Raw genomic sequence first — 23334 nt, forward strand, 5'->3', positions numbered from 1 at the left:
AAGGGGATACGAGAGGATCATGGGACAGGAGGTCCGGGAAGAAAGACAAGGAGGGGGGCGGGGTGACCCAGAGGATGGGCAAGAGCTATATTCAGAGGGACAGAGGGAGAAAAAGGAGAGTGAGAGAAAGAATGTGTGCATACATTCTTTCTCTCACTCTCCTTTTTCTCCCTCTGTCCCTCTGAATATACCTCTTGCCCATCCTCTGGGTCACCCCGCCCCCCTCCTTGTCTTTCTTCCCGGACCTCCTGTCCCATGATCCTCTCGTATCCCCTTTTGCCTATCACCTGTCCAGCTCTCGGCTCTATCCCTCCCCCTCCTGTCTTCTCCTATCATTTTGCATCTCCCCCTCCCCCTCCAGCTTTCAAATCCCTTACTCACTCTTCCTTCAGTTAGTCCTGACGAAGGGTCTCGGCCTGAAACGTCGACTGCGCCTCTTCCTATAGATGCTGCTTGGCCTGCTGCGTTCACCAGCAACTTTGATGTATGTTGCTTGAATTTCCAGCAACTGCAGAATTCCTGTTGTTTTCAGTCTGGGTATTATTTTGTATTTACCCTTCCCTCTACAATTAAATATTTTATCTCATGAAGTTTCTCTGCAGCTTTTCATATAATTTTACTATTTTCTGTCCAACTTTTAGTTTGTGCTGTCAGATTTACTACATCTGCCATGAAAGTGACAAATGTTAATTTATCAACAGCCAAAGATTTCTTTCTTGTAAAATCATGTACTTTACACACTGACTCTAATCTCTCTGTATTCTGGATATTAATAGATCTATTGACACCGTCCTCTGTACTTTCTGCAGAGTCGCTGCATATGATATACCTAATTCTTCCTGAACAGACTGAACTACCACAGCTTTCTTATTTACAGGACACCCTGCATGATCAGAGCTAAGTTCCTCTCCACCAGGTTCAAGAACAGTTACAACCCTCAACCGTCAGGCTCTTGAGCAAAACAGGTTAACTACACTTATTTAATTTCTGGAGTTCCCACAACCAATGATCTAACTTTAAGGACGCTTTATCTTGTTATTTATTGCTATTTATTTATATTTGCATTTGCACAGTTTGTTGATCATCGATCCTATTTACAGTTACGTTTTATAGATTTGCTGAGTATGCCCGCAGGAAAAAAAAAAGAATCTCAGGGTTAGTTGTATATGGTGGCCTATATGTACTCCGATAATAAATTTCACTTTGAATTACATTTTTGCCTAATGCCTTCTCCAAAATTACCATATTGACACTGCCAACGTGTCCAAACTTCTGGCGCTGAAAACAACTCACATGGGTCATACTATATAAATCTTATAAGCTAAATTAACTCTATCCAGGAATGTCTTTGTTTTCCATCAAATTTAATCCCTAACTCCATCGTAAAACCATTTAAATTTCTAGCTTTCGCAACTCTTCCCCTGACTAACTTAATTTTAGTTTCGTCCATTGATACATCAATAGGCACTCCTGTGATTACTCTCTTAGGATTGCTTTCCTTCCTCTCACAGCTTAAGCCCTAAAGCTTTCTCACGGTGCTTCCTGTCTTTACAAGACAATAGGAGCGCTGCATCTCCTTCGTCCACAGTATCTACCGATACTTTATTTCAAATCCTTAGTTTATTTATCAGATTTATATCAGAAACAGGTCCACATTCAAAACTCAGCAATACCTTAAATTCTGCCGTCCTACTTTTATTGAAATCTTGTCTACTTGCCTCCATCACTGCAATCCTCATTTCGAGGGTGAATTTTCCATTTCCCAGAAATGAGGCATTCGCCTTCCGCCATACAACTCCTATCACTGAATATCACCTCCCCTTCGCTACATCTGTCTTCTTCGTCACTTCCTGACATCTCTACTGCCCTTGCCCTTCCTTCGTCTTCTCTGAGCTTAGCCCGATTTCTGTTGCTTAAAGTGAGTAAGCACCACATTTCAAAAAGCGGGCGGGACTGTTGGGACTCTGCGAAACTCGTTGGCGCAATTAAGCACTTGTCAAGGGCCAATATATAGAAGACCGTGGCTTGAAAGAGTGGCCATTAACGGTGCGGCCATATTGCGAGTGGAGAGTTTAGTCTTTGCGTCAAGAACCTTCAGAAGGAGAGAGAGGCGATCAGTGTAAGATCTGATCAGTTTATTTCTTATTACAGAACTAGAGCAGTGGGGATTAAAGTCAGGACAATGGAGTGCTCCTTTTGTGGGATATGGGAAGACAATGAAACCTCCAGTGACCGACACCTGTAGCTTCTTACGGACAGTGTTTGGGAACTAGAGTTAGAGCTGTATGACCTCGGGATCGTTAAAGAGGCTGGGGGGGGGGGGGTTGGTTGGCAAGTGATATGGGGAGGTCGCTACACCTAACGTGTAGGACGTCGTAATTAGCTAACCATCAGAAAATGGAAAGGGGATAGGCAGCCAGGACAGAGCACTCCTGAGGCAGCTCTGCTCAATGACAAGTATATCCCTTTGCAGACTGTTGGTGGTAGAGGAGGGTCTGCTGACGACCTAGCAGACAGGCCTCTGGCACTGAGTCAGGCTCTGTGACAGGTAGGAAGGACGAGAAGAGGCGAACTGTAGTGAAAGAGGATTTATTTGTTCGGAGAGCCGACAAAGTTCTGTGGACGAGAACAAGGTTCCCGGATGGCATGTTACCTCCTACATTCAAGGGTCAAGGACGTCGTGATAGAGTACATAACATTCTTCAGGGGGAAAATAAGCTGTCAGTGGTCGTGACCCACGTTGGTAACAATAGCATGGGTGGGAAAGGTGACGAGGTCCTACAAAGTGAATTCAAGGAGTAAGGTGTTAAATTAAAGGACAGCTTCTCCAGGGTGGAGATCTCCAGATTGATACCCATACAGTGTGCTATCGAGGCAGAAATAGGAAGATAATACAGCTGAATATGTAGCTCAGAAGATGCAGCAAGAGGTAGGTGTTCACTGCCAACCTGACGAAAATACCATATCTGGAATATAAAACTGAAGACCGCAGAGCTAGATTGCAGTACCAGCCGGACATCAGCGACTGTTGTGTATTCTGCTTTACAGCGACATGGCGCAGTCCAACAATTTGGAAACAGCACTCCAGCCCGCGGGCTAGAGCATCCATTGCATGGACAGGACGGCAGCATCAGGTAATGACAGAGCTAACGGTGTTTGCTTCATGATTCGTTCATTATGATGCTCAGATGTGACAGCCCTGTTTCAGACCTGTTCCTCAAACCTAGACCAGCCAGTAATCAAGCTTCATCCATTCTACCTGCCGAGGAAGCTCTTAGACATCATCCTGGTAGTGATGTACATTCCAGCCTTGACAGTCGTCAGGCAAGTACTGCAAGAGCAGAGCACCGCGATCAACAATCACTAGACAGCGCACTGTGATCATCCCGAGGGTCTTCAAACAGGTCACTTGAGGAAGTCTCTGACCAACTATCACCAACTTGTCACGTGCTGAGCACTTGATCACTGTTACACCATCATCAACAATGTTTACCGTGCCATGATGTACCTGGACTTTGGCACATCCGAACACCAAGCTGTACTTCTACTCCCAGAAGAATACCACAGACTGAGGATGGCAGCAACAGTGATGAGGACCGCGAAGTTAGGAACAAGCGGTGTGGATGAACGTTAACAGCACTGCTGTCATCGATGAACTGGAGCCTATTTATGCATTTGTATTAGAATGTGAATGAATATACCACGGCTGTTACAACTGTCTTCCTCAAATGGCCTGGTTGAAGACCCTCGAGAAAGTCAAGCAGATATCAAGATCTGCGTGGATGAGCGTATGCCTTCGAAACAAAACAGATTTTCCCCCCAAACTCTAATCCTATTAAATCAGGAGATTAAGAGACTACTGGGGGCGAGATTTCTGGTGTGCAATCAATTGGCACGAGCTACGGGAAGCCATTGTAACAGCGAAAGCCCAATTCACGTGACATAAATTGCAGTTTCCCCTTTAGTAAGTTTATCTTTCTGCAGTAATGTCTGTGCTTGTGGGCTGTATGGCGCAATGGCAAGCATGTTGGCCTTCTACTAACCAGTGATCAAGTAGCGAGTAAAAAGGCTTCTGATTCCAGAGGTGGTATTTTCTCCGCACTCGTTACAATGATAAACACGGTCAGAATTCGAGTGGCTGATAACATCGTGCGATGGTGGAGATTTTAACAGTCCAAGGCATGGTTTGAAGTGATCGAGACATTCATTGAACACGTCAATCAGATGATCGGATTTCTCCCAGCACATCGTCAGAGAAAAAAAAATGAGGAAGAGACAGTGTCCTCGATTATGCATAAGACACGAAATAAATTATTAACACAAAGAAAGCAACATATTGACAAGATCGGTGGAAGGGAGAACTTGGGGATACAATCTGATCAGCCATGACGTAATTGAATGACAGGGCTGGGTAGCCTACAACCTGCTGATGCGCACGGATGTTGGCATTTCCTGTGGCTCAGGAAACAACCTGGAATTTGTCGCTTCACAGTCACTGAAGTGCCCAGTTCACTTGTAATCTCAACCCCACATAAATACTGTTTGAAGATGTTTCTTAAATTGAAAACTCGGAATTGGAGGACAACCGGCAGAAGAGTGCTGGCGGAACAGTTTCATGTGCGTGCAATTGCAAGTCATCCTATTTAATCATAAAACAACTTCATAAAATCTGTTACAGTCATATTGGTGGTTTGTGGTGGTGATTTTTAGAATGGCATTAAATATCCCAGAAAGGGTTGAGTATAGATATTCGAGAACCGTTGTGAATGTGAGGGTTTTAATTTGAAATGTTAGGATACGGTAGTTGGGATTACTTCATGTGAATGAAAACCTTGCAACATTTTGGAGTACACGTTCAAAGGTCTCTGAATGTGACAAGATAGGTCGACAGGGAGTGATTTTACTCCTTGCATCCGCTGGAAATGTGAATATTTAACCTTAATGTTCCATATGTATTGTATGCTGAGAATACTCGCACTGACACCTGGCTGCTACCCGGCAGTTTGAAGAGGCAACTCTGTACCATTGTTCCCTCTGGTCATCTTTGGGTTGGAAAGAAAATGGAAAATGCATGAATTCTCAAGCACAGTGTGTCGAAGAATGTTTCAAAGCTTCAGCTGACGATATAACACTTTGCAGATTAACATGGTCAACAAATCCACGTCACCGTATAATGGCTAAAAGACGTGGTAGTGTGGCCGAGCGGTCTAAGGCGCTGGATTCAGGTTCCAGTCTCCAAGGAGGCGTGGGTTCGAATCCCACCACTGCCATCGCGAGTACATGTGTTTGTTCTTTTCCGCCAGGATTTCAGTTGCGGTAAATTCCGAAACGTTTTCAATCGAGTATTGGTGTCATAGCCATGTATATTACTGTGGGACAGCCGAACACTCCAGAGTGGACGGGGGATCCTGTGAATGGGTGGATTTCCATATAACAATTACAGCACGGAAACAGGCCATCTCGGCCCTTCTAGTCCGTGCTGAACTCTTACTCTCACCTAGTCCCACCGACCTGCACTCAGCCTTCCATTCCATTCCTGTCCATATATCTATCCTATTTAACTTTAAACGACAACGTCGAACCTGCCTCAACCACTTCTGCTGGAAGCTCGTTCCACACAGCTACCACTCTCTGAGTAAAGAAGTTCCCCCTCATGTTACCCCTAAACTTTTGCCCTCTAACTCTCAACTCATGTCCTCTTCTTTGAATCTCCCCCACTATCAATGAAAAAAGCCTATCCACGTCAACTTTATCTACCCCCTCATAATTTTAAATGTCCCCCCTCAACCTTCTACGTTCCAAAGAATAAAGGCCCAACTTGTTCAACCTTTCTCTGTAACTTGGGTGATGAAACCCAAGTAATATTCTAGTAAATCTTCTCTGTACTCTCTCTATTTTGTTGACATCTTTCCTATAATTTGGTGACCAAAACTGTACACAATACTCTAAATTTTGCCTCACCAATGCCTTGTACAATTTCAACATTACATCCAAACTCCTATACTCAATGCTCTGATTTATAAAGGCCAGCATACCAAAAGCTTTCTTCACCACCCTATCCACATGAGATTCCACCTTCAGGGAACTATGCACCATTATTCCTAGATCCCTCTGTTCTACCGCATTCTTCAATGTCCTACCATTCACCATGTACGTCCTATTTTGATTAGTCCTACCAAAATGTAGCACCGCAGCTAAATTACAGCTACATATCCCAAAAGCTATAAATATTTAGTGGCCTCTATTTATCAGAAGTAGTGGGCGAAAAAGTAATTGACATCAAACTGTATCCTAGCTTATTTCTGTAACGCTGTCTGACCGGTTTCTTGAAAAATGCAACGAACTAGTCGGAGTTCAGCTGAAAATACTTTTCGAACGCAATTTTTCAGTAAGACCAGGACAAGATTATAAAGCAAATCACGGCCCTATTTTCTAAACGATTGTCACCGTAAAACAACCTTACACTGCACAAACGCTATAACAAGGCAAAACAAGCTAATCAGAAATGTCATCTATTTGAACCTGACAGTCTAAAATAATTAGTCTGGCCTATAAGTGCTCTGTCATATCTTTGCATTCGTCCACATCTCCCCAAGGGTGCTTTCACCCTTTTGAAAACCAGCCTGTCGTGATATTTTGGATCTGTGACAGATAATTCAGTTCTATTTCAAACCCCGTGTCTCGGGTGCTTACTGTCTCTGTCACAAGACTCTTATGCAGTACAGAGGCTAGGAAATCCCGTTGTTCACTACTCATGTCAATATTTTTAAATCCATCCCTGCTGTTCACCTCTTGCTCTCCCTGTGATGACAGATTGCAACTGGCCACTATTCTTTCAGTGAAGAGGTTCATCTTGAATTTGTTGCATGACTTTCTGCGGACTGCAGATAAAGACGAGTTCACCCAGGTTTTGTCCCGAATATTCCTGTGTGAAGCGTGAATGTTAGGGACCGTTAAACAACTTCTTCCCTGCTCTTTTCAATGTAATGGGTTATTTTCACTGATTTCAAAGGCTGTGCCTCCTACAGCTCGGGTGTTGCCATACACCACTCTCCTCTAAATTGTAATAGCAGAATGGTGGATAACTCTTTGATGGACAGGGTCAGAAACCAAAGAGGTTCCAGCACAAGTAATGGCTTTGCAGCTTCAGAATATGGTAGGGCCAGTATTTACGGGGTGGAGATGGAGGGAATCAGACCAGCAGGATGTGGCGATAGATGAAAGTTCAGCAATATTTGGGAACTGCTTGACTGAAAAAATTGTGCTTGATTGTGTTTTTTTTTCCCTGCAGAATGCTGAAGGAACTCAGCAGGTCAGGCAGTATCTACGCAGAGCACGTTTGGGCTGAGACCCTTCACTATTCTGTGATTAGTGACGGCGTTCGGCCTGAAGCCTCGGCTGTTTATTCTTTGTCATCGATGCTACCTGACCTGTTGAGCTCCTCCACCATTTTGTGTGTGTTGTTCTATATTTCAGGAATCTGCAGAATCTCTTGTTCTTTATATCTGAATGTGTAAATCAGCTGGTCTTCGACAGTTGACACACGGAATCCCTATTAATATCAAAATCAGGTTTAATATCTCCGGTATACGTCGTGAAAATTGTTAAACTTTACGGCAGCAGAACTATGAAATACATGATAAATACATATATAGAAAAGAAACTGAATTACATTAGATGTATATATGGCTATTAATTAATTAATTTCAATAAGTAGTGCACAGAAAAAAAAACAGAAATTAAAAAAAAGTAAATGATGTAATGTTATGGGTTCAAAGTCCAGTCAGAAATTGGAGGGCAGAGGAAAAGATGCTGTTTCTGAATCGCTGAGTGTTGCGCCTTCAGGTCTCTGTTCCTCCTTCCCGAGAGAAGCAATGAGAAGAGGACATGTCCTGGCTGGTGGGAATCCTTAATGATGGATGCCGCTGCCCTAAGGTACCGCTCCTTGAAGATGTCTTGGACAGTACTGTCGCTTTACCCATGATGCATCTAACTAATTCTACAGGTTTCTGCAACTTAGTTCGAACTTATGCACCCCCCCCCCCACCCAAACGGTGATGCAGCCAATCAGAATACTCTCCACCGGATATATGCAGTAGTCTTTGAGTGTTTTAGTTGACAAACCAAATCTCCTCTAACTCCTAATGAAATTCGACGGCTTGCCTTGTATATAGCTGCATGAATATGTTGTGTCCAGGTTAGGTCTGCAGAGATATTGACACCCATGAACTTGAAATTGCTCACTCAGTCCATTTCCGATCCCAACATGAGGATTGATTTGTGTTCCTTCGTCTTACCGTTTATGAAGTCCACAATCAGCAGTTGTCATGCTGACGTTGAGTACAAGATTGTTGTTGCGTCACCACTCAACTATCTCGCTCCTGTACGCCCTTTCATCACGATCTGAAATTCTGCAAACAATGGTGGTATCATCAGCAAATATATAACGGTATTTGAGCTGTGCCTAGCCCCAAAGTTATAGGTGTAGAGAAGTAGAGCAGTGGGCTAAGCACGCCTCCCTGTGGTGCACGAGTGTTGATTGCCAATGAGGTGACGAAGTTATTTCGAATCCACACCGACTGTGGTCTTCCGATTAGGAAGTCAAGGATTCAGTCGCAGAGGGAGGTACCGAGGATTAAGTTCTGTAGCTCTTCCATCAGAACTGTAGGCCACATTGAGTATATTGATCTTGGGAGCGTGCAGACATCGGGCACCTTGCTTACCCACAGGCCTCCACCTTTAGAATCAGCCGTGGGTGACCTTGCGATTAAGTGCGCAGGCGCATGGGTCGCAGAAGGTACCAATGCTCAGTAGAGGTTAAACGCTGTAGGATCATCTGTAGGTAGGCGCGGGGCTTTCGGCAGGGGTTTTGTAACCTTCGGTGTCTGCAGCCCACTGGAGGGACAATTTCTGTGAGCTTGGACACACCGTGGTATCGCATCCCGGATCCGTTCCATCACTTTCAGCCTCACGGTCTGTACTCGGGGTCCCGAGGAGCTTTCTGCAGATGAGCGAAGGTTCTGGCGCCATTTTAGCAGCGCATGCTCATCGTTGGGACCGTGACCAGGTTGATGAGTTTCTCGCACCTCAGGTTTCTGGGTATACAGGCAGCCATGGGTTACAGAGCCAGTGGTTTCCCTGACGTTCTGTCGTGCGTGTTTGGAGGGGCAGGCGGAAGGAATGGGAGTGGATGGATCTCCCAAACACTGCCGAACTTAAGCTATCTCAATCCAAAAATTAGAAGCTCGGAACAATTAACATAGTTCCGAGTTAATCTCAAATGGAGAGTCAACCACTGAGTCAATGAAAATGTAAATAACATAGAACAGTATAGCACAGTACAGACCCTTCGGCCCACAACGTTGTGCCGACCCTCAAACCTTGCCTCCCATATAACCCCCCCACACACCTTAAATTCCTCCATATACCTGTCTAGTAATCTCTTAAATTTCACAAGTGTATCTGCCTCCACCACTGACTCAGGCAGTGCATTCCATGCACCAACCACTCTCTGAGTAAAAAACCTTCCTCTAATATCCCCCTTGAACTTCCCACCCCTTACCTTAAAGCCATGTCCTCTTGTATTGAGCAGTGGTGCCCTGGGGAAGAGGCGCTGGCTGTCTACTCTATCTATTCCTCTTGTCAAATTTGAAGACAAATACCAGTGATATTAAATAAGTACTGCATGGGAAAATTAAAAAAAAAACAATATCCTTCCATCAGCTTTAGTTCTTGAGAAAATCACATTTGTTCTACCTATTGATGTCTTTTGTAAAACATTTTACAGGTTAGAGACAGCAAAGAATTTGTGCACAGGAATCTCATATACTACAAGGCAGTTTTGCTGTCTCTGTACAGATATTTCCTTTGTAACACCAATATATGTGTTGTTGATCATTGGAGATGAAGAAGAATCTCATGTGCTTTGTCTCTCAAATGGAGTTTTCTGTTTTGACTCAGTGTAATCCACAGCAACCGGAGTGCTGTGAACACACCAGCATTTGTTCCCTGGAGATCAGTTCCTCAACTGCATTGACTCTACAAGGGACTCACTACATCTGACATCCAACTTGATGAATTGCTAGGAAGAATTGAATACAGGGAGAAATAGTTTTTCTTCTCTCAGTGTGGGAAGGGATTCACTCACTGAACGTTGCCTTGAACATCAGTGAGTACACACTGAGGAGAGACCGTTCACCTTCTCTGTGTGTGGGAGGGTTCTACTCATTCATCCAGACTGAGGTTGTATCAGCAAGTTCACACCACATTGAGATGGTTCTTCTGCTCTATCTGCAGGAAGTGATTCATGCTGTCATCCAAGCCGAAGAAGCATCAAAAATTCAGATTGGTGAGGGACAGTTCACCTTTTCTCTCTCTGGAAAGAGATTCATTCAGTCAGCCCACCTGCAGAAACACCACTGAGTTTGCAAGGGAGAGAGACTGTTCAACTGTAGCATATGGGAAGAGATTCAGTCGGTCATCACACCTTCAGACACACTACAGAGTTCATATGGGAGAGAGTGTTCATTGGTTGCGGGTGTGGGACGAAATTTATTAAGCCATCTGATGTGCTGACACATGGCTAGTTCACACTGGGATACATCTGCTCTGAATGTGGGAAGGGATTTACTTGTTCATCCCACCTACAGACACACCGATCAGTTTGCACTTGGGTGATGCCATTTCCCTGCGCAAACCGTGGGAAGAGATTTCATCAGTCATTTCAACTGAAGGTACGCTAGCGAGTCCACACTGGGGAGAAGCCATTCAGATGTACTGAATGTGGGAAGTCATTCACTCGTCATCTCAACTGAAGGTACAGCAAGCCAATCACCTGCTCAGATTGTGGGAAGGGATTTCCTCGGACATTTCAACTGAAGGTACATCAGTGGGTTCACACTGGGGAGAGACCATTCACCTGTGGTAAGGGATTCACTCACTCTTCCCATCTACAAACACACCGGTCAGTTCACACTGGGGAGAAGCTGTTCATCTGCTCAAATTCTGGGAAGGGATTCTCTCAGTTATCCCATCTACAGACTCACCAGTCAATTCAAACTGGGAAGAAACCATTCACCTGCTCAGACTGTGGGAAGGGATTCACTTGCTAATTTCACCTATTGGCACACCATAGAATTCATACTGGAGAGATGCCGTTCACCTGCTCTGAATGTGGGAAGGGATTCACTCGATCATCTCATCTTGTGACACACTATTAGGTTCACACTGGGGGAAAAGTTTAAATAAGCTGCATACTGAATATTTAACCATTGTGGTTGCTGATTCAAGAGGCAAATTCAAAAGTGACTGTTGGTCTCAACCTCTACAATTATAGCTGCTGTTCATCACACCCAATTCTGCACCCTGGTCACTGGGCATGGGAGGAGTTTCTTCTGCTGATGTTCACCATTAATGGGACTGGAGTTTAATATTCTAGATGTGTGACACATAAATCAATTCTATTTTAAACTTTGTCTCAGGTATTTAGTTAATCTACAACACTTAGATGTATAGTAGAGTCAACTCAGCTCAGCTGGTCCCTGCCAGAGTTTCTGTTCTAGGACACTCCTTTTAAATCCAGCCCGACTATTAACTTTTCACTCTCCCCTATCCTCGTCCAGATCCCCAAACTCTGTGCTGTGCTGACCAGTCTCTCATTTCTGACCCTGCAGCTGGGTTGTTAGAATACACCACTGTCCTCTAAAGTCTGAAAGAAGAATGGAGAATCATTAATTAGATGTTCAGTGGAACAGGATCAGAAACCAGAGATGGGTCAGCACGGGGCAGAGTTTGGGACTCTGGACAGTGGTAGGGTTAGCAGCATATGATGATGAACAGGAAAACAGCAGAGGGTGTGGCAATGAATGACAGAGTAGCAACATTTGGAATCTGATTGACAGAGAAAAATATTAGGTTGATTTTCACTGTTGACACACTCTATGCTGACATTTTGTATATTGTTTGTAGGCGCTTATTGTGTTAAACCTGGCTACTGAGTTCTCATAAAACTATTAATTGGATTGGTGACATTTAACAGCGGAGAGGCCCGCTTTGTAAACACTTTCAATGGCACTGTCCTTACCCAGAAATCTGTGAGCTTCGGAATTTACTATCACTCCGAATCGAGTGTGCAGGTGCCAAGAGTCCAACGTTGTACTGAAAGGCGTGCAAGCGTTCAGTGGTCAAAAGGCTCCAGGAATGGGTGTGTTGGACCTCCCAGGCACAGCTGAGATCTTGCTCTCTAAAGCTAATGATTTGGGGCTCGGGTGGAAAATATAGTGTATATTGCATGAAAAACTTATCTTTCTGATAAATAGACCATGTAACTCTCTACCAACTGAGGAGGAATACTGCAATCAGGTCCGATGTCCAGAACCAGCTGATCTGCATATATTAGTAAATAATGGGAATAGTTGGGACTGAGGACTAAAAGAAAGAACTGGGTCCAACTTCTAGTGAATTAAAATGTTAATTCGAGCTCCATGGGATAAACAAACTTCTTGCATTACTTTTTGTTCTTCAACAGATCACTTTTGTTGAATCTCATCTGGTTCTGGATCTTCCTGCCAGCTGAGCCTATTGTTTCTTCTATTCTGCCTGGATGTATAATGATAATGAACACTTGTATCTTGGATAACAATTGACACTACACCACAGAAGTTCCACACATTAATGCTGTCCAATGAGATAGTCAAATTACCCACTCTTGACATTCAATTGTATAATGTATACATTCTCTGATAATAAAAAGAACCATTTAAACCATTACCGTTGCTGAGTTCACCACTGTCAATCACCGCATGGTTACAGTGATCAGAAAGTCTCCAGCAGCAGCAGTGTAGATACTATCTGCTGGTAGGACAGCGGGACATGTCCAGAACTGTCAAGCTTTCACAGTGGACGGGGACACACTGAGCCAACAATAGTTGTATCATCAGCAAATTTATGGATGGCATTGGAGCTGTGTCTTGCCACATGGTCATGGGTGTAGAGAAAGTGAGCAGTAGGCTAAGCACATATCCCTGAGGTGTGTTAATTTTGATTATAAGCAAGGTGGAGATGTTATTACCAATCTGCACAGATTGTGGTCTTCCCATTAGGAAGTCAAGAATCCAGTTGCAAAAGGAGGTACAGAGACCTAGGTTCTGTAAGTTTCAATCAGAACTGCAGGAATGATGGTGTTAAACGCTGAGCAAGTCAATAAACAGCATCCTGACATAGGTATTTGTATTGACCTGGTGATCTAAGGCCACGTGGAGAGCCATTGAGTTATTATCCACCATAGACCTATTGTGGCAATAGGAAAATTGCAGTGGGTCTAGGTCCTTGCTAGCCATAACCAACCTCTCAAAGCACTTCACCATAGACGTGAATGCTACTGGATGATATTTGTTAAGAATGCTGACCCTGCTCTTCTTGTGCCCTGGTATAACTTTTGAACTTCCAACAGCAGCAATGAGAGATTGAAAAAGTCTTTTAACACCCCTGCCAGTTGGTTGGCACATGTTTTCAGAGGTACACCACATACCCTATCGGGGCATGATACCTCTGCGTGAGCTCACCCTCTTGAAACACAGCCTGATGTCTGCTTCCAAGATAGAGACAACAGTGTGCTGCAGGGATCCTCATAAATACTTTTATTCTCCCTTTCAAAGCGAGCATAAGAAAGTGTGAGCTCGTCTGGGAGTGAAGCATCACTGCCAATCAAGATGCTGAGCTTGTAGGAAGTAATGACCTGAAAACCCCGCTGGAGTTGACATTAATCCGATGTTGCTTCCAACCTCGCTTGGAATTGTCCCTCGGCTCTTGAAACAGCCTTCTGCAAGTACATGGTTTTCTTGTACAGACCTGGATTGCCAGACTGAAATGCCAGAGATGTAGCCTCAGCAGACCATGAACCTCCTGGTTCATCCACAAAGGTTTGAATTCAATGAGAGACAGTTGTTGTGTACTCACTCATAATCAAAGGTGAATCCCTGAATACAGTCCAGTCCACTGACGCAAAAGAGTCCTTTAAGTGTTCTTTTGCCTCCATTGTCTATACCTTCTTGGTCCTCACTACTGGTGCTGCAGTTATACAAAACTTTAGTGAGGCTGCACTTGAAATATTGGGTATAGTTTTGCTTTACCCTCATCTACAGAACCTCTATTTCTAACTCAAATTCCAAGACCAGCCAACATCTCAGATTTTTCTGTACTCCCTGTAGCAGTGTGGGCAACAATAGACAGATCTCTGGCTTCAGGCTTCTGTATGTCCTCCCTGACAGCAACAATGAGAAGTGGACATGTCCTGGGTGATGGGGATCCTTAATGACGGATGCCACCTTCCTGAGGCACCACTCCTTGAAGATGTATTGGATACTATGGAGGTTAGTACCCATGACAAAGCTGAAAAATGTTACAAGTTTCTGCAATTTACCTCGATTTGGTGCAGTAGCCTCCCCCATACCAGACGGTGATTTAGCCAATCAGAATGCTCTCCATTTGTGGACATTTTTGAGTGCCTTAGTTGACAAACCAAATATCCTCAAACTCTTAATGAAATATAGCTGTTGTCGTGCCTTCTTTATAACTGCATCAATGTGGTGTGTCAAGGTTAGGTCCTCAGAAATATTGACACCCAGGAATGTGGAATTGCTCACTCTCTCTACTTCTGATTCCTCTCTAAGAATTGGTTTGTTTTCCCTCACCTTACCGTTCCTGAAATCCACAATCAACTCTTGTGCAAAAGATTGGTTTGCTGGCTCATTGGGTTATCGAAAAGGCAAAAGGAATGTTGACCTTGATTGCTAGAGGTTTTGAATTGAAAAGCAGGGAGATTCTACTGCAACTGTACAGCATGCTGGTGAGCTGTACCCGGATGAACTGGCAATCACCGTAACTTTGAAATGATTCCACAACCTACGGACTCAGTTTCAAGGAGCCTCCAGCTCATGTTCTCAGTAGTATTTATTTATTTCCTTGCTTATTTGTATTTGCACCATTTGTCATCTTTTGCACATTGGTCGTTTGTCAGTCTTTGTGTGCTTTCAATTATTTTGTGCTACTGAGCATGCTTGCAATGAAATGAATCTCAGGGCTGTATATGGTGACATATGTATATGTACTTTGATACTAACTTTGCCTTGAACTTTGAGTATTGTATGTAGTTCTGGTCTCCTTTCTTGAAGAAAGATACTGGCTTTGGAGGCGTTGCAGAAAAGGTTCACCACCTTGATTCTGGAGATGATGGAGTTTGCCAATGACGAGATGAGTTGCCTGGGACTGACATCGCTGGAATTCAGAAGAATGAGTGGGGATGTTAGAGAAACATATAAAATTATTGAAGAGATAGATAAGAAAGAGACAGGAAGGTTGTTTCCACTGGTAGGTGAGACCAAAACTGGGAGATACAGAGCCAAAATTCAGAGGAATAGGTTTAGCATAGAGATTAGGAGAAACTGATTCTCCCATAGTGTATCTGTGGAATTCTCTCCCCAGGTAAGCATTGGGGACTATCAGAAACTGCTTCTGTCGGAGAGTAGTGAATCTCTGGAACTCAGGGAAGCGGTAAAGACTACCTCATTAAATATATGCAAGACATACAATGTTAATACACCTATATTTATAAGATCTGCACACATGGGCTCATGTAAAGAATCTTCTCAGATATCCCTATTACTGTAGTGATGGTCTCTCTTATCAATGTTGTAATGTTATCTCTTCTTTTACACCCAGCCTGGTGAGTCTCCAGGTGTAGAAGATGCACACGTGATAAGGGAATTATCCAAATTTCTTTTATATATAATTGTTTCCATCTCTACAGTTTGTTTGGTAAATCTATAAACCCACCACCCTTTGTGGGGAAACCCTGCTCAAGTCCATTTAAAAACACTCTTCTTTAACCTCAAATCTCCAAACTCTACTTTTAGTCTCCCTTACCCTGCGGAACAGACTGTGATCATTTACCTAATCTATACTCATGAGTTTATAAATGTCTATCAGGTTCTTCAATCTTATTTGCTTCAAGGACAAACTGTCACAACCAATTAAGTCTATCCTGACATCTCAAGCCATCCAGTCCCAGTAACATCCTCCTGAATCTGTTTTGTACCCTTCCCAGCTTCACGACGTCCTTCCTATAGCTGGGCAACAGGAATTGTACACAGCACAGTGTGGTCGCAGTGTACAGGTGTAACATGACATTCCAGCTCCTGTACTCGATATACTGACTGATAAAACCAAACTTGCCAAATGCATTCTGCACCATCCTGTGCACCCAAGTCACCAATTTGACGAAGGGTCTCGGCCTGAAACGTCGACTGCGCCTCTTCCTATAGATGCTGCCTGGCCTGCTGCGTTCACCAGCAACTTTGATGTATGTTGCTTGAATTTCCAGCATCTGCAGAATTCCTGTTGTTCACACCTGTATTCGCTGGTTTCTTTGTTCTCTAACAGTCCCCAGCACCCAAGCCACCCATCTACATTTTCGTCCAGGTCATTTATATACATCACGAACAAAAGAGATGCTAGCTCAGATCCCTGCGGAATACCACTAATTACAGACATCCTGCTCAAATAGGTTCCTTCAATCACTACCCACTGTCTTCTATGCGCAAACCAGATCTGAATCCAAACAGCCATTTCACCTCAGGCCCCATATATCTTAATTTCTGGATTAGCTCCGGTGGAGGAGGAAAAGATGGCGGCGCGACGCAGTTTGCGCGGCCACTCTGGTGACTGATATCTGTAATCTGTCAAGTAGGGTGCTGTGCACAGTTCTGATTTGATGGAGACAGACGTGAGAGAACAGAGGAACATCTGGAGAAACTTCTCAAATTCCTTCTTTGCTGCCGTTGTTACTGTGTGATCCAGAATCTCCGGAGGGGAAGGTTCCGAATCCTCGGCTTTGCTTGTTGCACGGTGGCCAGGACGGGGTCAAAGCGCTCAGCAGAGATGGTGCTCGGTGCTTGATGTCGAAGGGCTAGTCGGAGGCTCGAAGTTTTCGGACGGTCTCAGAGTCGGCTGTGGTCGGTGCTTCCAATGCATCGACAGTTGTCGGTGCCTGGAGGTTTATCGGGGAGAGAGTTTCTCCATTCTGCCGCATGCTATCGGGGACTATCGGAAGTCGATCGGAACTTTGAGACTTTTTTTTTACCATTCCTATGGTCTACTCCTTATCAAATTATGGTATTGCTTTGCACTGCTGTAACTATATGTTATAATTATGTGGTCTTGTCAGTGTTGGTCTTTGGTTTGTCCTCTTTTTGTGATATCACTGTGGAGGAACATTGTATCGTTTCTTAATGCATGCATGCATTTCTAAGTCACAATAAATGAGGACTGAGTGTCCTCATAATCTAATCTAAAAAAAAATCTCTCTTGTCACCTTGTCAAAATACTCTGGAAAGATGGTAAGACGCGACCTGTCCCATACAGAGCTATGCTGGCTTTCCATAATTAGGTCATGTGTTTCCAAACGCTCATATATCCTATCCCTAAGATTGTTCTCCAGTCATTTCCCTACAACTGACGTGAGACTCACTGGTCTATAGTTCCCTGGATTATCCCTGGTTCGCTTCTTAAATAGAAGTTCAAAATTAGCAACTATCCAGTCACCGGGACCTTGCCTGTGCCAAGAGAAATCAGAAATAAACTGCTCAAGGCTCCAGCAATTTCTTCTGTTGCCTCTTTCAATAACCTGGGGTAAATCTCATCAGGCCTTGGGGATATCCACCTTAATACTCATGAGGAGGCCCAATGCTTCCTCCTCCTTGACCTCTGAACTCCCTAACAAATTTATACACTTGGCACTGATTTGGTCTTCCATATCTTTCCAAGTGGTAAATTCTGAAGCAACGTACTCATTAAATACTTCACACAAATTCTCGAAATCTAAGCAAATTCTTCCCCTTTACCCTTGAGTGGTCCCACACTCTCCCTGATTATCCTTTTGTTCTTGATGTATGTAAACAATGCCTTGGGATTCTCAAAATATAGAGCAACACAGGTGAAGTGTCCCATTCTTATACAGACAGGAGGACCGTTAGAGAGTTTCATTATCAGTCAAGAATCCCTGAGCAGTTGAGATGTTGTATCTTCAACTTGGGTTGAACCTCATTGTAACTGTGTGCTGTCAGGGCTCACCGTAGGGACTAAAATCTCATTTGAAATGTTGTCCTTCATCCATTAATGTCTTTTGTCAATCTTTTTACAGATTAGGAACGACAAAGTATTTGTATATGGAAATCTCAACAACAGCATATCAATCTTGCTGCCTCTGTACAGATATCAAAAGAATGACCGGATATTTTATTTGTAACACCAATATATCTGTTGTTGATTGTTGGAGATGAAGAAGTATCTCATCCCACCTGGAGACATGCCTTGTGTTTGAAATGAAGTTTTCTGTTGCAACTCAGTGAAATCCACTGGAATCACTGAAATCAAATGGGAACATACCAGCATTTGTTCACTAGAGATCAGTTCATCCATAGCATTAACTGTGCGAGGGGTTCACTAGCATCTGACTTCATTAATTGTCAGAGAACTCACAGCAGGGAGATATCATTTACCAGCTCTCGGTGAGGAAAAGAATTCTTTCACTCAGCCGACATTCAGATACAACAGTGAGGCCATTTACCAGCTCAGACTGTGGGAAGGGATTCTCTCGGTCTTTCAGCCTCCAGAGACACCAGCGAGTTCACACTGGAGAGAGACTGTTCACGTGTTCCATGTGTGGGAAGGAATTTACTTGGTCAGGCAGCCTGCAGACACACCTGCAACTTCATACTGGGGAATGGCCATTCACATGCTATAACTGTGGGAAGAGATTCACTCGGTCATCTGACCTGCTGGCACATCAGTTAGTTCACGCTGGAAAGATGCTGTCCTCTTGCTCAGACCATGGGAAGGGATTCGCTCAGTCATCCCACCTACACACACACCAGTCAGTTCACACTGGGGAGAAACTGTTTACCCACTCAAAATGTGGGAAGGGTTTCACCAGATCAACTGACCTTCTGGCACATCAACGAGTTCACATTGGGGAAACAGTTTAAATAAGCTGCATGCTGGATATTTAACCATCACATTTGCTGAATCCTGCAGCAAGTTCAAAAGTGATTGTTGGTGTTGAACCCTGAAATTATTGCTGCTGTTTATCACACCCATCTCTGCACCCTGGTCACTGGGCATGGGAGGAGTTTCTTCTGTTAATGTTCACATTTAATAGAACTGGAGTTTAATATTCTGGATCTGTGACTAATAAATCAGTTCTATTTTAAACTGTCTCAGGTAGCTGGTGAATCCCAAACACACCCAGTGTACAGTAGGGAGTATAGTCAGCCCACTGGTCCCTGTCAGACTTACTGTTCCACAATAGTCCTCTTAAATCCAATCCTTCTGTTTGCATCTGCCTCTTCCTGTGGAGATGGGTTCCAAACAGTCATCATTCTGTGGGTGAAGAGGTTTCCCTTGGATTTCCTGCATGAATTTCTGCAGACTGGAGACAACAAGTTGACTGCAGTTATTTATGTCTGTAATGCTCTTAATCCCTGAAATCTCTGGGCCAAGGAAGATTGACATTGGTAGTTAGCCTCCTATGTCCTGCTCATATCAACATTATGGGTCATTTTTACTGCTTTTGAAAAACTGAGACTCACAGAGCTGGATTGCTACAATACACCACTGTCCTTGAAATTCTGAAAGCAGAATGGGGAAGCATTAGTAGGATGTTCAATGGGGCAGGGTCAGAAATCAGACACAGTTGAGCACAAGGCAGAAATCTGGGGCTCTGTAGAGTGGTAGGGGTAAGAGCACATGATGAGGAACAAGGAAACGTAGTGGTGGGCATGGAAACAAATGACAGTGTAACAACATTTGGAAGCTAATTGACTGAGAAAAAAACATCAGGTTTACCTTGACTTCTAGCACACGATGCCTGTTGACTTCGAGTAGATTGCTTGTGGGAGCTTGTTCTTGCATTTCCTACTCAGTTCTAATAAAAATATTGACTGGATTGGTGGCATTTGGTAGAGGGGAGGCAATGCTTGTAAGCACTTTCACTGGCACTGTTCCTACCCAGAAATCTCTGAGCTTCATAATGTACTATCACTGCAAATTGAGCACGGTGGTGCTGAGAGTCTGTTGGATCTGACTGTTTAACTGTCATTTTCTTTGCAGTTTAACAATTATCTGCCTTTCTACTCATAACAGTTAATATGCCTCTAGTGGCTGTACAAAGCAGATTTCTGGAAGTTTCTTTTGTACTTTATTAAGTGAGTGTTTCCTCATTGGTTAATTTTTACTGCAGTAATGACTAAGTATTTTTTAATTGGATTATTTTATCAGAAGATTTGAATGGGATTTTTCTTATGTTTGGGTATAGAAGTAGTTGTTTTATGCTGAGTACCATCTTTAGTGTCTCTGTCTTCTTCAATTTAGTAGACACTTGTCACTGTTCTGTTCCTGTTTGATTAACTTTTAATAGAAACAATCATGAAGCAACAAGATTTATTCGTCATTCCTGACTTCCTGGCACCTGAAAGAACACCTAAATCTGTTAGTTGTCTGGAACTGGGAACTCAGTATTCCAACATATTGAATCTTCAGCAAAAGGGAAAGGAAGAGGGTGGCCTTGTTATTCATGTGGTGCTGAGTGGAGAATATCACTGGGGATAGTGATAGGAAATGTTTCTGTATGGACATAATGAACAGCAGCAGAAAGAAGACATAGGTGGGAATGGGGAAATATCAAAGGAAGGTAAGAAAGGAACTTTGATTGCATGTTGCTGAAACTAATCAAATTGGCAAGGTACAAGGAAGAGGAATTTCTGCAGTGGCTAGGGAATGTTTCTTTACAGGAGTATGTTACAGAACCCACCCAGGAATAGGCTATTTCATATGTGGTTCTGCGTAATGAGGTCAGATTAATAAGAGAGATTGTGGTGAAAGGTTCCCAAAGAAATGAGCACTATGGGAGAATTCCAGACAGAGTTTGAGAACAACACCTGTGTCCAGAACCAATGTCCTCAACCTAAATAAGGGCAGATACATGGGTGTGAGGGTGGAGTTGTCTGGGGTGGATGAGCAGAGGCAGGGGTTTAAACAGCTGGTTCATAAGGCTCAGCAGACTATGATCCCAATTAGGCAGAAGGATCCAGAAGAAAGATGAACCATCTGTGGCCAGCCAAAATAGTCAAGGTAAATATAGAATCAATGGACATATAAAGAGGCAAGGGTTGTTATTAGACCAGAGAATATTTCAGGAAGCAGTGAGAAGAGACAAAAATTAAAAAATAACAAGGAAAAGGCATATATATATTAACTCAATAATTTGATCAGTGTTCATGGTAGGGACACAGCAAACATGCCATAGGTATCTGATGGGTGACATTTCAACACTATATAATGATCAGTAACAATCACCACTATGAGGGAAAATCTAAAGTAAAGATCCTAGGTCCAAATGACCTGCACCCTAGGGTTTGGACAGAAAGAAGAGGCATTAGTTCAAGTTTGTCAAAACTTACTCGGTTCCAGGAAGGTCCCAGTGGATGGAAAATTTCCAAGGTGACTCCATTGATGAAGAAGGGTGGAAGACAAATAGCGGGTAACTGTAGTCCTGTTGTTGGCAACATGCTAGAATCTGTGATCTATGAATAAATAACGTCATTCAGAAGTGTAATGCCTCAACTGATGCAGTGGTTCAAATAATCGAGCCAACCAAGGTTCCTATCTGAGCCTGTTCCATTTCCCTTCATTTGGCTCATATCATTCAAGACCTTTTCTTTCCATCTACCTGACCAAATCCCTTTTTAACATTATTAATATACCTCCCTCAACCACTTCCACTGACAGATCATTCCATACATTGACCACCCTCTGTGCAGAAAGGTTGCCCTTCAGGTTCCTATTAAATCTCCAATTCTTGATTCCCCAACCCTGGCAAAAAGACTGTTTTCTGACCCTATCTATGCCCCTCATAATTTTATACACCTCTATAAAATTCTCCACACATTCTCCGACACTTGCAGGAGATTTGCCCAAACCTGCTAAAACTTTCTTCATAAATGAGTCATTCGAGACCCAGCAACATCCTCATAAATCTCCTCCAATTTCTTTCCAGCTTAATGTCCTCCAGCAGGGTGAACAAAACTGAAGACCATATTTCAAATAACAAATGAGAAAACCTGCAGATGCTGGAAGTCCAAGCAACACACACAAAATGCTGGAGGAACTCAGCAGGCCAGCCCTGCAGAAGGGTCTCGGCCTGAAACATTGACTGTGCTTTTTTCTATAGATGCACCTGACCTGTTGAGTTCCTCCAGAGTTTTCTGTGTGATACCATATTCAAAATACTATATTCCACCTGGGAAACAAGGACACTAATGTCAGAATGCTGTTTTTTGGATTTCAGTTTGGTATTCAACACTATTGTTTCACAGACTCCTACTCTTCGGTCTAAGTATACCACTGTGCAATTGGGTGTTGGACTTCCTAACCACAAACTTCAGATTGTCAGGATGCACGACTGCTCCTCCCTCCCCATCATCCTGAACACAGGTGCCCCCTCACCCCCAGGGAAGTGTGGTGAGCACATTGCAGTACACTTTGCTCACAGAAGACTGCATGGCCAAATATACGAGTTATCACATTGTCAGGATTGCCGATGACATGATCGAGGTGGAGCTCATCACCAAGTACGACGAGACAGCCTAAAGGGAGGAGGTGTAAGAGCTCAAGGCCTGCTGCCAGGCAAATCACCTCTTTCTCAATGTCAATAAGACAATGGAGATGGTTATCGACTTCAGAACTCATACCCCTCTTTACAGCAGCAGCAGAATAGTGGAAGCTGCGAGCAGTTTCAAACTCCTGGGAGTGTACATCTCGTCCGAACTCTCACAGTTCCAGAACACATCCTGCACAATCAGGAAAGCTCACCAACACCCCTACTTTCTGAGGAGGCCGAAGAGAGCTGGACTATGCACGTCAATGCTCATGACTTTCTACAGATGTGTATTAGAGAGCATCCTGACCTCCTGCATAATACGTACATAAACTGCACTTCCACCAGGGAGGAGGTTACGTAGCAACCACGCCATGATCACCAGACCCAAAAACAGTTTCTTTCCAAAAGCAACAAGGCTGACCAACACATCCACCAACTCACCTACCCTTGCACACCCCAATTTCCTGTCAGTCACTCTTGTGCTTAGGGTCACTTTATGGACAGACAATCAATCTGTGTATATAGTTATCTTGAATATTTATATTTGTTTTTTATTTGTGCAATTTTTGTGCTGCATCGGATCCAGAGTAAGAATTATTTTGTTTTCCCTTACACTTGTGTAC

The 23334-nt window shown here is 43.5% G+C and overlaps 1 protein-coding gene, 1 non-coding gene and 1 pseudogene across 2 annotated transcripts in view; 2 read left to right on the forward strand and 1 right to left on the reverse strand.

Annotated features, from left to right (window-relative positions):
• LOC134338864 (histone H2A type 1-like) overlaps positions 1-23334 on the forward strand; it is a 597857-nt pseudogene that overhangs the window by 533459 nt on the left and 41064 nt on the right.
• The window catches only part of LOC134339082 (histone H2A type 1-like), a 318239-nt gene that overhangs the window by 263329 nt on the left and 31576 nt on the right, over positions 1-23334 (reverse strand). The gene's annotated exons all lie outside the window — the stretch shown is intronic.
• On the forward strand, positions 5189-5270 carry trnal-cag (transfer RNA leucine (anticodon CAG)). Its single transcript has one exon. It is a non-coding gene; the product is annotated as a tRNA-Leu (tRNA).

The sequence above is a fragment of the Mobula hypostoma genome, chromosome 28 (genome assembly GCF_963921235.1).
Source record: "Mobula hypostoma chromosome 28, sMobHyp1.1, whole genome shotgun sequence".
NCBI lineage: Eukaryota > Metazoa > Chordata > Chondrichthyes > Myliobatiformes > Myliobatidae > Mobula > Mobula hypostoma.